The following is a 17,863-nucleotide window of genomic DNA, read 5'->3' as shown; positions in this document are numbered from 1 at the left end:
AGGGCACAGTGAATGGTAGTGAGGGTTATGCCTTTTATAAAAGCAGCAGGCTCGGGTGGGAAGATGGAAGTGACACCCAGTCTATATTCAGAGCTACCACAGCCTGGACAAAGTAGCACCTTTGTATGACTCAGACCTCCAACTGAGGAGCCTTTTCCTAAATTGCAGTGTTGGCCCACCCTTCTCACCCCAAGTGAAATGTTAAGATAAACTCCCCCTTTGCTAGTTCAATCTGTTTCTTGAAATCAAAAGAACCCAACTTAAATAACAAGTCATTCCACCTTTTTTGGATCCATTTTCTCATGTGTATAAAAGGTGGACTTTGTTCAAGTTCTGTTATCTACTATTTCCCTTGAATTCAGCATATTTTTTCAGATCTTGGACCTTGCGAGTTCACTCTATTTATGGAGCGATGACTTAATCCTTTGTAGATCTGCTCATTCCAGAATTATCTATCTTACCAGGAAGTATGAGATTTCTATACTGATATTTTAGATTTATTTTAATTACATCCTTTAAAAAAAAATATCTTATTTTAGATGCAGGTTTGTCATTCTTTGAAGTATAAATGGTTACAAAGATTAAAGACCCAGTTTCTTCCCTTAAATTGCACATAATCTAGGAAGGAGAATAAAAATCAAATAATTTTAGTAAATTAGAGATTATGGCAAAGACAAACATACAATATAATGGGAAAATGTAGGATTGGTGTCCAATCCTATTGAGGGATTAGGGATCAGAAAACTTTCCTGAGAGAATAAGATCTAACTTGACTTTTAAAGAAAGATAGCCAGGTGAGGGGAAAATCAGCAAGGCATTCTAATCAAGAAAACAGCTGTGAAAAAGAAAGAATTCTTGAAAGGGAATAGAGCTTTATAACAGTGGCAATCCAATATTTTAAAAATCATAGTCCAGTTGGATGGAGCCCGAGAGCTACAGCATTTTAACCAAGCAGTTAGGTGAGTATCACTAACAATAAGAATGTGAACCATTTGATATGCTGCACAGAGAAGGATACAATGTGGTAATTTAATTTTAATAGATAATTTATGGAGTTTAAAAATGTTTAAACATTTTAATGTTTGTAAGTATAAAGTTATACAGCATTAGTTTCTATATTTCTATATTTACCACGTGTGTCTATAATAAATTTCCAGAAGTAAATTGCTACATCAGAAAGTACGCATAATTTAACATCGAAAACCAAGTCACTCATCAAATGGATCATACCAATTTACATCCAAACAATCTATGTCTCATAGTCTCAAGAACAAGTGTTAAGCCTCTGAACTTTTACAGATTTTGTGGATGATACATAATGTTTCAGTGTAGTTTTAATTTACATATTGCTTAAGGTATGTGAACCATTTGTATTTCCTTGCTGTGAATAGTTTGTTCATATCCATTGCCCAGTTTTACTTTATGGAGTAATTTATCTTTTGTCATCTTTTTAATTTCTGGGAAGTCTTTATATTTTAGGAAGCTTGACCCTTAGTCTGTAATATGCCTTGCAAAAATATTTTATCATAACAAGTTATTCAAACAACATGCATTCACAGACATATCACTGATTAAGGAATCATTGCACAAACAAATTTTGAGTGGATGGACTATGTCAATGCTTGCTCTAGAAATAAAGGATTGAACTACAATTCCAAACTGTTTTAGACACTGTATTTGAAAAGTCATAGACCAGAAATACTATTGATGTAGTTATGCAATACTACACTCTGTAGGGTGAAAAAGACAATCTACAAAAATACTAAAATAATAATGGTGAAGTAAAATTCAAAGCCAGAAGAGCAGTAGTTGGAAAACCACTACTTATTCACAGCACTGATGACACCCTAAATATTTGACCTGCTCCCTAAACTGTGGACATTCTCTCTACATGTGCATATATGTGCAGCAGCAACAAGACTTTACAAGAGAGTTTTCGATGAACTCTAGAATGTATTTATTTTAATTCATGGATAGCCAGTTTTAATACCTCAAGAGGCCAAATAAAGTAAACCCTATTCAAAACTGAAAGTTTACAAAACTTTTTTTTTGGGGGGGGAGTAAGAAACAAAGAAAGGATTTGCATTTTTGAATCAAGTCAAGACCTAAAGGAAGGACCTCGTTCTCCAGCCACCACTGCTCAGAGTCCTGGATTAGAAGTGGGGGATAAGTAAAGAGATGAATCTGGGAACAAGATATGGGCCAGATCATTGAACACTTTATAGTTCTTACAATGAAGTTTGAGTTTTATCTTAGATGCAAACAGAGCAATGGGTTTATGCTTAAGAGTTTGTGACTATAATTCTTTTTATAGCTGCAGTAAGACAGATATCAAAAGGAGTCGGAACAAGCCTGGAAATAGAGAGACTAGTCAGGAAACTTGGTAGAATCTGGAAGAAATATGACAAATACCTGAACTAAGGCTGTGTCAGTAGGAAAGAGAAGTGAGAAATAACGGAGTTAGAATTGTCAGGCATTTATCATACACTGGATATGAGAAAGTCAAAGATGACTTGGGGGATGGTGTAGATGTTAATACCTGAATCCAAAAAAACTGAATCCAAACTTTTAAGTACTCTTGAACATTTTTGACAATTACCAACAGATAGCAGTAGTTTCCATAAAATGAGGTCTTACTCTTTAAATAAAGAAATAATATATCTTATTTATAATGGATACACACACACACACACACACACACACAATAGATTATGGAACATGGTGCTGGTTTGAAACCATTGTGCACTTTGAAAACTATGTTCTTTAATCCTGATTTAATATTGTTGGGTGGGACCTTTTAGACTGAATTGCTTCCATGAAGATGTGACACACCCAGTTGCTGGTAGAAGATTTTGATTAGATGGAGATGTGACTCCACCCATTTAAGGCGTGTTTTGATTAGTTTACTGAAGTCCTTTCAAAGAGAAAACATTTTGGAGAGAACTCAGAGCTGACGCAGACAAAGACGTCTGCAGATGCAGAAAGAAAATGTCCCCAGAGAAGCTGTTTGAAACCAGAAGCTGAAGGGCCAGCAGATGCCAGTCAAGTGCTTCTCCAGTGGACAGTGGTGTTCTGAAGCATCAGCTTTTCTTGAATCAAGGCATCTTTCTCTGGTGCCTTAGTTCAGACATTTTTATGGCTTTAAAATTGTAACTTAATAAATTCCTTTTTAAAAACCCATTCCAATTTCAGGTATTTACGTGACACCTAAGATTCAGAGTTAGAGCTCTGAAGCTATGAAAGTCAGCAGTACCTCATACAGGAACTATTTAAAATGTTGAAAAAGTGATCAGATTGGGTAGAGATATGAAGGAAGCTGATCTGGATAGGACTAAGGTGTATCAGAAGACTGAGTAAAGGATGATATCATCCATATTTTAAAACTGCAACTTCTGTGTAAAACTGAAGGAGGAGATGTTTATTGGGTGCAAAATTTATATTTTGGGTAGTGCGTTTTCTAATATAACTTGTATGGTCAACTTGGCTGAAAAGCATAAGTACCTGGAATCTTGAATAGGGCATGAGATTTTGCTGGTTTATCCAGGTTAATGTGATGCCCCAATAAATTCCAGAATAATTTGGGCAGTGAATAAAGAAGTATTTGCAAAATCCCCCTTGTGGGATGGGGGAGAAAGGAGGAAATATTCAACTTACTCATTTGGAGAATTTCTGATATTCTCTCAAGCAGTGGGGACAGCCAAATCAATAAGCCAAGCCCTTGATCTTGGAGTTTGCCCCTAAGAAACATATTCTTGCAAAGGATAGGCTAAGACTACTTAAAATTAGGCCTAAGAGTCACCCCCAGAAGGCCTTTTTTGTGCTCAGATGTGGCCTCTCTCTCTCCGTCTCTCTATGCCTACTCTGCAGGTGAACTCACTGCCCTCCCTCCTATGCGGGTCATGATTCCAGTGGGTGTAGATCTCCCTGGCAACATGGGACAGAAATCCCGGGATGAACCAGGACCCGGCATCAAGGGATTGAGAAAGTCTTCTTGACCAAATGGGGGGAAGAGAGAAATAAGACAAAAGAAAGTTTCAGTGGCTGAGAGATTTCAAAGAACCAAGAGGTTATCCTGGAGGTTATTCTTATGCATTCTATAGATATCCCTTTTTAGTTTATGGCATATTGGAGTGGGTGGACAGAAGTATCTGAAACTGTCGAGCTGTGTTCCAATAGCCTTGATTCTTGGAGACGATTGTATAAAGATAAAACATTTAAATTTGACTGTGTGATTGTGAAAACCTTGTGTCTGATGCACCTTTTACTCAGGGTATGGACAGATGAGTAAAAAATATGGATAAATAAATAATGGGGGGACAGAGGTTAAAATAAATTGGGTAGATGGAAATACTAGCGGTCAATGAGAGGGAGGGGAAAGATGTATGTTATGTATGAGTTTTTTCTTTTTTATTTTTGTTTCTTTTTCTGGAGTGATGCAAATGTTCTAAAAAATAATTATGGTGATGAATATAAAACTATGTGGTGATATCGTGAGTCATTAATTGTACATCATGTATGGAATGTATGTGTGTGAAGATTTCTCAATAAAAATATTTTTTAAAGCCATTCCATTTCTGGTATATTGCATTCCAGCAGCTTTAACAAACTAATACAAACATTAATAGACTAAAGAACTGAATTCCAGATTTTGAACATGAATGAAGAGAAACAATTACCATCAGAATAGTAACTCTACACGAAAGCTGATTTTTTTTTTATTTTAATTTCTTCACTTTTTTAGAACACTGAGTTTGAAATTCCAGGGAGCTTTTTAAAAGTTATCTGCCTTTTGCAACTGTTCTTAAACCCAGTTTAACATTCTTCCATTAACTGAGTCAAGCATGTACAAATGTTTGAGACTTGATTAAGTAGGTATAAATTTCAATGGATACCATCATTTAGTGTATTTTATAAGGGGGTAGGAAGGTCTACTGGGGGAGGCTGTCAATGGATGTATGTTTGTTATCTTTTTGATGCAGGTGATGTGAGGGTTTGAGAGAAACTGTAGAAAAAAAAAGAAACCTTTTTTAAAAAGCAACATAGAGGTTTTAGTTTGGGTTCAGCTGTTGAGGTAAAATTTACCTATTAGATACTGGATCTTTACATAGTATTTTTTTTAATTATTGATTTTATTTTAAATTTAAGTGTAAAGTTCAAAATGCATTAAGTGCATCCACAAAACGCATCCACAACTGTGGATGAAAATGTGATAAAGGTCTAAAATAGAACTGGTTGATTTATAATATTTATTTAAAGGAACTGCTTTTTATAAGACTTTTTTTAAAGCCTCTATTCACATGCAAATAACATTATTTGTTGGAACAAAGTTCCACCTCAAAATTAGAGTTAATATAAGTTACTATGTGTCTTGAAATTCATAAACCACTAAATATTTTAAATATACTGGTCAGATCAACAGTGTCCAATTTACTTAACAAAGAAACTTTAGACTTGAGGCACTAATCTTATATAGAAGTTTTGTTTTATATTTAGTACTCGATAAACAGCTATATAAATAAATCAGGTCTTCATCATAAAAGGTTTTGTGAAATTTTAGATCTCAAATATTAATTTTCAAGAGCTGGCATTTTTAAAATTGAATATGAAACTAAATTGGGGAATTTTAAAGAAAAATACAGTTATTATCTTTACTACAACCACAAAATCCCTAAGTTGCTTTAATTCCATGTCCAGTTGTTCTGGAATGCCCAATATATCAATCAAATGAAGGACAGCAGATAAAAAGCAGAAATTTGAATGATGATTCATTGCAGTAACTCTGGTACAATGACATCTAAGAATCATCCCCATAGCATATCTCTAGCCATTCAGAAATGAGTTAGTCTCTGAGCTCTACTCGTCTACAATGAAGAGTCTTAGACCAATAACTGATTGTCATTGTCTCCTCCTTCATATTTCCTTTCATTACTAAATGGAATGAGGAGTACAAATTGAGTATTTCCTATAGTTCTCTAAAGCAAGGCTCTGAAAACTTTTCGAATTCATGTTCACATTAATAAAAAAGTTTTGAGCTCCAGTCGCCATTATATTTAATTTATAAATTACATGCATGGGCTTCTGTCAACATATTTATCACATTATTAGTAATATGTAATGTCTTTCTTCAGTTTTTATAAATAACCAGAAATTCCAATATTTTTTCCATTTCCAATGAATCTTCTTCTACACACTCTAGAGAATAAATACCATACTCAAGAGAGAACTTTTGTAATAGAGATCCTAAAAAGACATTTGCGATATCATTCCCTCAGAGACAGAGAAATAGATAAATTGGGAGATAGAAACAGAAATATAGATAATATTTTGGAACCTTTTGGCAGTATATTTAAGACAGTGTACCTCTTTATCTCAAAATACTTCAAAACAAAAGGGCATTCTCTTAACATAACCACAGTATAATTATCAAAATCAGAACATTCAACATACAATACTATTGTCTAAACCACAATCCATATTTGAATTTCATCTTTGTCACAACAATAACCTTTATAGTTTATTTTTTTGCAGACCAGGACCCAATTTAGTATCATGCATTGAAATTATTGAAATGTGTTGTCACTAGGATCCTTTAACCTATAACTGTTTCTTGGCCTTTGTTTTTTGATCTTGATAATTCTAAGAGAATCAGCTAGTTTTTGTAGAACCTCTCTCGATTTCAGCTTGTCTGATGTTTCCTTGTGATTAAAATTCAGGTTATGCATTTTGTACAGAAATATCACAAATGTTATACTGGGTCCTTCCCAGTGCTTCATATTAGGAGGCACAAGATACTTTCACCCCAATATATGTAATATTAACTCTGACCCTTCTGTTAAAGTGATTTCTGCTTGGTTTCTCATTTGTAAAGTTAATAATTTTCCCATTAAAATTATTTTGTGGGGCAATATTTGGAACTGTGTAAATTTCCTGTTCCTTATCAAACTTTCACTCACTGGTTCTTGAATTCATTGACAAATATCCTAATTCTATCATTCGTTCTACATTTGTTAGTGGGTAATCTTCTTAAAGAAGAAAATTCCCTCCTCTAGAAATTATTTATCTATTTATATCAGCAAGACCTCATGGGTTTTTATTTTATTCAATGTATCATTATCCATTAATATCATCTTTATCTCAATGATAAATTTTTCCATATTTGCCCAGTAGGAGAACTTCCAAGCTGGTTCCTTTATCTTTTTAAAAAGAATTTTAAATAGTTTTAGACCTACAGGAAAGTTATAAAAATAGTAAGAGAGTTTTCATATTACCCACACCTAGTTTCCCCTTATTAGTAGTGCATATTAACATGATACATTTGTCAAAATTGAAGAACAATTTATTAACAAAAGCCCATTCTTTATTAAGATTTCCAGGATCCCATCAAGGATACCACAATACATTTACTTATCATATCTCCATAGGCTACTCTTGTTTGTGACAGTTTCTCAGACTTTCCTAGATTTTGATGACCTTGACAATTTTGAGGAATATGGTCAGGTATTTTGTTAAATGTTCATCAGTTGGGATTTGTCTGATGTTTTCTCATAATTAAACTGAAATTATCAGAATTTAGGAGGAAGACCATAGAGTCAAAGTGACATTCTCATCACATCATATAACATGATCAACTGGTTGAGGTAGTGTTTGTCAGATTTCTCCACTATAAAGTTATTCTATGTTCTTCTTCTCCATATTATACTCTTGGAAGGAAGTCCCTATGTGTAAGCCACACTGAAGGAATGGAGAGGAGAGCACCGCATTCCTGAGGGTGGGGTATGTACGTGAATTATTTTAAATACTTCTGCACAGATTTGTATATTCATCTCATTTAATTATTCATTCAATCTCTTATTTATATCAGTATGGACCTATGGTGATTTTATACTTACAGTTATAATCTCATAAAACTATATTGTGCTGTTCAAGTTAATCCAGATTTAGACACTGGGGGCTCTTTCAGTTAGCTCTTTTGTACCTTTAACATACCCTAATCATTGTTTGGATTTTTTTTTAACTCCCTTTTCTGATGGTACATGTTCTCAAGGGCCATCTTGTATACTCCTTTCCCCAGTGTCAGAAGGAGTCATTTCTCCTAGGAGCCTGGTTCTTTCTTTCTTTCTTTCTATCTTTCTATCTATCTATCTATCTATCTATCTATCTATCTATCTATCTATTTAGGGGAGGATGGTATTAGAAACCATGATCTGGGTGCTAGATGTGCTTGTTACCACTAGGGTGCCATTGCCTCTACACCCTCTCAGCTGACAGAGCAACAAATAGGTTCATGTATAGTAACCTGTGCATATATATATATGTATAATTATTTCTCTATGTATCCATTTATATCTATGTTAAGCTAAACACTGTTTCACTGTGTTATCTCCAAATCTAATCCATGATTAGATGGATTTTTGGATTTATTACATGGATTATTGTAGATTTATCCTCGTGTGTGTCTGAAGCCTCCCACTCCAACAGTGACAAACCTCATTTCCACCATCCACACTATATATTTACTTCATTGTTCAATTCTAATGTACATGTATTGTGTTTTTTTGTTTTTGTTTTGTTTTGTTTTTTACATGTATTGTAAAAAACATATTTTTTACATGTTTTTTACATGTATTTTAAGAATTGGTAGCCTAAACTGCCAAGGAAAACAGTTTCATCAACTACTGTACAGTGTGTATTACACCCCTTTTGATTTTAGGCTTACAGTTTCCAGTCAATTTCAAAGTTGCTTAGGTCAGCACCTTTTTACCTCATCCCTTTCGATGAAATTGTTTGATATTTGTAATAGTTATTATTTTTTTTGGTCACAGTCTGCATTGGATCCTGTGATCCTCAGTTTTTGTTTATCTGAGGACTTCTTTTAAAGGATAATTTTGCTGTATATTATTATTCCAGGTTGATTTTTTTTTCTTTAAATAATAAAAATCATTTTAAATATTTTACTCCATGTGCTTGCAAAGTTTCTGATAAGAAATCCACTATAATTTTTATCCTGTTCCTCTATAGTGGGGTTTCGTTTTCTTTGGGCTTCCTTCAATATTTTCTCATTCTCTTTAGTTTGCAGTTTGCTGCAATTTGAAAGTGACATGCCTAGTATTGTTGTTTTCATTTTTATTTCCTTGGTAATTGCCCTTCTTGGTGTTCTCTGAGCTTCCTTGACCTGCGGCTTGGTGTCTGTCATTATTCTGGGTAAGATCTTGGACATTACTATAGCATATTTCATCTGTTCCATTGTTTCTTCTCCTTCTGATATTGCAATTATGTGTGTGTTACACATTCAACTACTGTTCCCCAGTTTTTGAATGTTCTGGTTTTGGTTTTGGTTTCCTTTTGTCCCTTTCCATTTCATTTTGGGGAGTTCCAATGACCTATCTTTAAGGTCACTAATTTTTCCCCAGCTGTGCAAAATCTACTGATATGCCCATCTAAAGCAATCTTCATTTCTGTTAATGTGCTTTTATTTCTAGCATTTCTATTTGATTCTTTATTATTCCATCTCTCTGCTTACATTACCCATGTGTTTTTGTGTATTGTTCTACTCTTTCAGTTACAGCCCTTACCATATTAATCATAAGTACTTGAACTTCCTGGTCTGATCCAACATCAATAGCATATCTGACTCTGGTTCTGATGAATGCCTTGTCACCTCAGAGGGTGTTTTTCTTGTCTTTTGGTATTCTTCATAATATTTTGTTGAATGCTAGACATGTAATGGATAATAGGAACTAAGGTAAACAGGTCTTTAGTTTGAAGATTTATGTTAATCTGACTAGGAATTGGTCTATATTTAACGTTTGTTGTAACTGTAAGTACCAGAGACTTCAAATTTCTCTACAGTTCATGTTTTTGACCCTCTTCTTGACTTGGGGTTTCTCTATGTACCCCTTCTCAGAAAAAGGTTGTGCCTTGCAGCTCTTTCCATTGAAGAAGGGGAAGCATTTTATAATCTTTCAGTTAAATTGTAATCTTTTAATGGGTCTGTATTTCAGAGCTGTGACCTTCATAAGTGTTTCTCCAGTGTATTAGCCTTTTACCCCCTCCCCTGGTTGCAGTGTTACCTGTAAATTCCCTTGAATCCTGAGCCCTGTCGATTATGTTCACTCCCCTTCCCCTTTGGTGAGACTAGAGGTTGGAGGGGATGAGAAAAGGGAGAAATTCTTTTACTTTAGCTGGGATGAGATTTCAGAATTAAACTCTAACAAAGCTTTTCTCATGAACAATTTTTATGGAGAAAGCTCTTCCCCTGCTCTTGTTGGAATCATAAGCAAATCAGTCCTTCATACATGCCATAAGAACTTGGTGCAATTCTTTAAAGGAAAGTGCAGGAAAATAAGTGACCCCCTGTTCTAGTTTGCTAGCTGCTGGATTGTGCTACACCATAAATGGAATGGCTTTTTAAAAAGGGGAATTAAAAGGGGTAAAGCGATTTATTAAGTTGCAAGTTTACAGTTCTAAGGCCGAGAAAATGTCCCAACTAAAGCAAGTCTACAAAAATGTCCAAATTAAGGCACCAACGATAGGTTACTTTCTCTCAAGAAAGGCAGATAAAGTTCAGGGTTTCTCTTTCAACTGGAAAGTCAGGTGGCGAACATGGCAATGTCTGCTAGCTTTCTCTCCAGGCTTCTTGTTTCCTGAAGCTCCTCTGGAGGTATACTCCTTTTTCATCTTCAAAGGTCTCTGGCTGCATGAGCGCTCTTGGTTCTTGTGGCATTCTCATGGCTCTGAAGCTTTTTCTAAATATTTTCTCTTTTAAAGGATTCCAGTAAACTAATCAAGGCCCACCTGGAATAGGTGCAGTCACATCTCATTCTAATCAAATGTTAATACCCACAACTGGGTGTGTGGCATCTCTATGGAAATAATCTAAACAAGTTTCCATCCTACAGTACTGAATAGGGATTAAAAGAGATGGTTGCTCCCACAAGATTGGACAGGATGAAAACATGGCTTTTCTAGGGCAGATAATCCTTTCAAACCTGTACAGACCCCCAGGAGGTTCCCACTCTCACATTAGTGCCCATGCAGCCTCCAGAAGTTTGTCAAAATTACAATTTCAGTGCTCCTGTTTATGATTCCAGCAGCTTCTATCTAAGTAAGCACATCTCATTTGCTATATATCTCTGTATACACTAGTCTCTATAGGCTTCAGAACGGAGGTTTGCCCTATGGCCTCAATTTTCTGATGGATCCAAGAAAACATATCTCTTTTCAGTTTGTCCAGCTTTCTCTGGTTGTAAGGAAAGGAGTAACAACATCCAAGCTTTTTATATGTCGGAGCTGACATATAAAAAAGACATGGTCCTAGGTTTTTTTCATATACCCACATCATTCTTTGAGCATTTCCCTACTTTCCGGCACTGATAGGATCATCTTGTATTTGCTGTGACTCAGTTGTGGAAATAGCCATTCTTTCAAGGAGCACTGGTTAATTTTAGTGGAGAACTGTATTTAGACATCAAGATCTGAGGGCTAGCTTTGCTTATTCCATCTAGTGTGCCTTTGTTTCTAAGACTTTTTAGCTGACAAAGCTAGGAAATACATGTGTGTGTGTATATATACCTATATACTTATCTACCTACATTTCTCTACCTATACTTACATGCATTCATATACACAAAGACACCCACAAACACATATATAAATATATAAAATTCTTTCATCACAATGAGGTCTTTCCTTCTCTACCAAGTGTAAGATAAAAGTAATACGTGAAATCTGGGTACCATTCCTTATAAGAGCCCATTTACCTGAGAACTCTAGTCCCCAATAAAATGGTTTGAAGCTGTATGTACCTTAGAAAAATAAGTTCTTAAATTTAATCCATTCCTGTGGATGTGAACCTACTATAAGCCAAATCTTTTGATGAGGTTATTTCAGTTAAGGTTTGAATGACCCAGACCCAATCAGGATGGGACTTAATCATATTACTGGAGTTCTTTTTAAGCAGAATGAATTCAGATGTGAGAGAGAAAAAAAAAGTCACAGGATGTAAGAAGCTGAAATCAATGACAGTAGAAGAGAAGGGAAAAAATAGGAGATGCCACATATTTGTTTGTGGAAAAAAAGTGGGATGAATGACAGAAACAAATAAATGGGTAAGGTAAAGGACTAGGTCTCATCTCTGATTCTAGAACTTTTCTTCTCCAAACAAGTGGAGGAAAAAGGATCAAGACTGGGCTGTACAATAGCTATATGCCCATTACACAGAGATTAGTGCAGGTACCCAAGGCCCTGCTTCCCAAATACTTTTAAAATTGTAATACGTTAATAGTAAGCAACATACTTTGAAATCCTGGATCTTAATTAAGTTTTCAAATTAAAGTTTGCAAGTCACTGATATAAGATGTCAGTCTTTGAGCATAGAGCTGCATTTTAATAAACAAATTAAATAAATACCTTATTTATTCTATTTCAAAGTCACTTCAGTGCTTATGATCAAATCCATGGATAAAGTTAAAATCTTTACAAGTCTTAAAACATAATTTAGAAAACCTCTCCTCTCACTTATCCAAATTCATGAGATTAGGACTCTGAGGGCAGGGACCATTTGGTTTCCCTGAAGTCATGCTGTGAGGACAAGAAATAGTCATGTTTAGTTACCACAACCTCCTGCAGAGGAGACAGGCAACCTTGAATTCTGCCATCAACTGCTGAAGAAGCATTTTACTCAGTTTTATGAATGGATGCACTAACTAAAGCGCATCTTAATATGCTAATTATTTGTAAACCACTTTGCATCCACTCTGTTCCTAATTTAGGTTTTGAAGCAATTCAGCAGTCATTGAAATTCTGTAGTTCACCCTGCACTTATATATACATATATATATATTTTTTTACCTTCAACGAATACAAGTGTTTCTGCCTACATCTGAAGCAAATGTGTGAAGTAAGGAAATAAAAATACACTGAGGTTTTTTTTAGAACATACATTTATATACTTTCAAAGCATGCATATTTTAACAACCAGAATGTAAGCCCCATGAGAATACCTGTCTTATTCACCAATATCTCCCCAACACTTATGTCAGGGCCTAGCATATAGTAAGTTCTCAATAAGTATCCCTTGAATTAATAAACGTATGCCTTTTTTAAGAGATGCAATATTATGCATCAAAACCATATTTGCACTCATGTTAACCATAGCTCTTAAAAATAAAGAAATTAATCTCTGCTGCAACAGCCAAAGAGGAGCATAAAATTCCTCCCAGCTTCTCAAGACTACCCATCAACGACATTGAGTATCGCCTGTCAGCTGGCTGTCAGGCCCAAGCTGAAATCACAGCTTTCCGCTTCATCATCTTACAGCATTTATGCTTCATACCTGTGCTGAAATTTGAGGGAAGTAATTAAGTTTTGTCTTTTACATAAGTGAAGAATTAAAGTGAAGGAGATAAAGGATAGTCTCATCAAAGAGTTTTATTCCCTGCTTTTCTTAAATATGCCATTTTAAACATTAAAGCAAGATGTGTCAAGAATTATCATGATGACTGGATATCTTTATTATTATTATTGATGCATTAAAGGGATCTGGTAATCTTTGAAAGTCAAAGAAATCTCCACATTTCTGAGAAAAGATATAAATGTGTTTCCTGCTATCTGGCTTTGAAGTTCCAGTCTGTGATAGAGGATTAAATTTTAGGAAGCTGTCAATGTGGAATGTGGAAAATGATCCCAGATCCTATGAACCTATCTTAAATCAGAAGCTGCTGATTTGCCTCACTAACTCTGTCCTTACCTATACAACCCGTGTTTTACTTTCCAATAGTCATCTCTCCTAACTACAGAGATATATATGTGGACATCACCTTAAAATTCCACTTTGGCTAAGTTTTGTGGAACTAGAGCCATATTCCATATGTGGTCCCTCCCTTCTCCAGTATGAGCAGTAGCACTCAAGCAGCGAACCACCTTCTAAGTATCCCAATTATATAAACTCCTGCTGGAACACTCGTCAGTGCTCCAGAATCGGATTTCTGAAATGTCTCTACATGGAGACATTCACTTGCCTGCTCAACAGAAAGGGCTGCAGTCAGGGCCAAGGAGAGTAAAAAATGAGCCTACAAATGTGGCACTGAACACACAGTTTTGTCTTTGAGTCAGAGTACCTGGGCTTCAGTGTGACAATTTGAGACTCAGGCAGCTACCAGTCTTCAGAATGTACACGAAGGATGGCAATTTCTTCCGTGAAGCCCACCAGCTGGCCCATGAACCAATTACTTGAAAGTGTGGGGGGTGGAAGAGGGGCAGGGGGCAGGGGGCAGGGAAGGGATTTAGTCTCGATTAATCACCTATTGGGGAAGTGACACATATGCAACTATAATCAAATATACTCATTATTATTTTTCTAGTTTCATTCAAGTACTGGCATTTAAAGAGTTAAAGGTGAATGACTGGCAAATACTCCTAAGACATTTGACTGAAGGTGTATGCTTGTTTTTTTTGTGCTGAGTAGGAATTGCACAGGAAGGATAAAAAGAAGGGAATAGGTTTTGGAGAGCACATTAAGCCAAAATAACACACTTTCCCTGACCATCCTGGGTACGGTGTCTGAATAATTAGGAGGAGTAATACCCTTCTCTGGGATGGAAAAGCCAGTAAGAAGGAGACTTAAGTTAAGCTAACATACATCAAAAATAATTGACAATGGTTAGGCTTCATTGTAGAGAAGGCTGCATTGCCACTGCAACCAGCAGCCCACCACCCACCTAAGAAATATTATTTGAAAAGGATGTCAGAGGATTATAGAAGATCCTCGTGTCTGCTCCAATTAGGATCAACACTTTGGCTGCTTGCTTACTGAGCATTCAGTATATAATGATGAAAACATATTGACCCCTGCTGGAACTGTGCATAACTGCAGCCTTTTCCCCTCTTGCCAAATTTGACCTAAAAAGAAAATCTCCTTTAAATGCCATTTATATGGATAATGCTAAGGGTTTTTTGGGGGGCTTGTTTGTTTTCTTTGTTTGCTTGGTGTTTTAAAGAGGCTTCTGTATCACAATGCCAATATAAAAATATTGTTTTAATTGCAAAGATTATTTCAAAATATTATATGAATCCAAGACAATGAAATTTCTGGTGAAACATCCTTGTATTTTCTGTGTGGAGTTCCTTTACCCTACCTGGGTTCAAAATGTGGGCAGCAGTCACATAGCATCAAATTTGTGTCCTCCACATTTCTAGACTCCTTAGACTCACTGCCCCAAAATTAGCATGCTATTTTCAAGGAAACTTAAAATCTTGGAATTACACTAAAAATTTGAGCAAATGTTTTGTTTCAACTCTGAATATTATGTCAGTGTTTAAATCTTCTTGACAATATCCTTCTAAGCCATTTTCCATTTGAACAACAACCCTGAACTTGGTGAATATTATTGGGAAGTTCTGCCCCTTAATAACTCTTAGCAAAGCTCAGAGTGATAATCTTTTTCCAGCATTGCTGGGGACACCAAGTTGTCTTCCACCTAAGCATTGAACAGTTAACTCATGAAATACCCGACTTGTTATTTTGTAGGATGAATTAAAATGGCATAGATATTATTAGAATCCTTGTTCCATGTTAGAGGTGAGATGATATAAGTTAACAGAATAATTATATTCATTTCAGCGAAATCAATATAAGCTGTCCAGCAGCACCTAGGTGATGGAGTCTTGGCATGATCTAATAGCTGGCGCGCTCATGAAGTGTAACACGTACGCAAGGCCATGGGACCATTCTGTATACAGATCATTTAGTCTGGCCCCATTTAACTCAACCAACTGTTCTGAAAATGCATACATTCACATGGAAAAAAAAAAGCAAAAACCATTCTTGTTTCATGTAATGAAAATTTGAGGGACATATTATATAATAGTTTAGCCATCTTTTTTTTTCCATCACGGGAAGGCTTTTTTTTTTTTTTTCATGGGTAGACTTGCAAGCATTTTAATATGTGGAGTACAGACCCTTTCCAAAAATGAAGCTCCATGGGGGTGCAAGGGTAGTTCAGTGGCAGAATTCTCATCTGCCAGGTGTGAGACCTGGGCTCGATTCCCGGTCCATGCACTTCCCAAAAAACAAACAAACAAGCAAACAAATAAATGAAAAACAAACAAAAATTCAACAAATGGTGCTGTGGTACAGGATACTCACACAGAAAAAGAATAAAATGTGACTCCCGCCCCTCATACAGCATACCAAAAAAATGAATCTCTAGGATTCAGGAAATTAAGAAACTCATAATAATATGATTATGTAAAGGCCATATTGTGGTTTTGTATTTATATTGTGGAATATGAGCTTTATCTTTTATTCACTGTCCTATTCCCAATTTCAGGGACATAGCCTTATGTATAATAGACACTTTTATTTGTGGATTATACATTTTTAAAATAATGGGGGTGTGAGTTCAGTGGTAGAATTCTCGCCTGCCATGCTGGAGACCTGGGTTTGATATCTGGCCATGCACTTCCCAAACAAACAAACAAAGAATAATTCAACAAATGGTGCCACAATAACTGGATACTCACATGGAGAAATAATGAAATGTGACCCTCATCATAAAATATACAAAAAAATTTTTTTTAAGGAATAATAATATTATCACTGAGGGTCAATGAGAAGGAGGGGCAAGGGATCTGGGATGTTTATGAGTTCTTTTCTTTTCTTTTTATTTCTTTTTCTGGAGTGATGGAAATATTCTAAAAATGATCATGGTGAAAAATACACAACTATGTGATGATATTGTGAGTCATTGTTACATGATATGGTTGGACTGTACATGTGTGAATATTTCTCAATAAAAATATCTTTAAAAAAGAAATAATAATAATATTATCATCTAGTTTGCATCTTGACTTTGTCACTTTCCAAAAATATAACTATGGAAAAATTATTTAATTTCCTTAAATGCTGATCTCCCCAACTAAAAATGAGGACAATTACACCTATCACATTAGAAAATAAAATGAGATTAAATTAAAGATATACTTTGTAAATTGAAAAGAGATCATACAAATACCGTGGTAAGTATGCACACATGTGAGGGCTTGAATAAAGAGGCTTCTCTTATTAGAATCATGAAAAACCCTAAGATAAAGCAAGAATTAGAATACTTTTCAGAAGGTGGTAGTATCGGAACCAAAATCCATGTAAGGAGTTAAATTGGAAAAAAAATATTGATAGCATTGTATAGAAAAGCAGTTTAAAAGGAGTTACATGGATTATTATTATAGATTATCTCATACAGAGACAAGAACACACTAGGAGTGGGAAAGATATATGAGAAACCCTTTCATCAGTAAAAGAGTCGAAGAAATTAGCTTGATTTCATTATTTCCCGGAAATAATGCTGTCAGAAAGGCTGGAGTAGTGAAAGATGGGAAGCATAAGCTAAAATGGCTCTGCCATTGTAATGGCAGCCATTTTAAAAACTCACTATCTATGGTATTTATAGTTCATATTTGTTCAAAACTAAAATTTTTAACAATAATGTATAGAAAGTCCTTCCAAACCAAATGTATTATTTAGGACAGAAAACATCAACTGAAAATGACTATTTGTTATTAAAAAAAAAAAAGGTGTATTATATATGTGACTGTGGTTAAAGGGGGAAATTTTACGTTGCATACATGTAAACAGAATAAATTTTTTTAAAAAATAGGACTGCACAACACAAACAGTGAACACTATTATAAATGGACTAAAGCTAATAGTACTATTATAGAAATGTTCTTTCCTGAATTATAACAAATGTACCACACCAATGCAAAGCAGTAGAGTGGTATATGGCAACTCTGCATTTTAAGCGTGATTTTTCTGTAAACCTACAACTTCTCTAATAAAAAAAAAAGAAAGAAGGAGAAAGGGAAA

The sequence above is a fragment of the Tamandua tetradactyla genome, chromosome 24 (genome assembly GCF_023851605.1).
Source record: "Tamandua tetradactyla isolate mTamTet1 chromosome 24, mTamTet1.pri, whole genome shotgun sequence".
Taxonomy (NCBI): Eukaryota; Metazoa; Chordata; class Mammalia; order Pilosa; family Myrmecophagidae; genus Tamandua; species Tamandua tetradactyla.
This window is presented reverse-complemented; position numbering follows the sequence as displayed.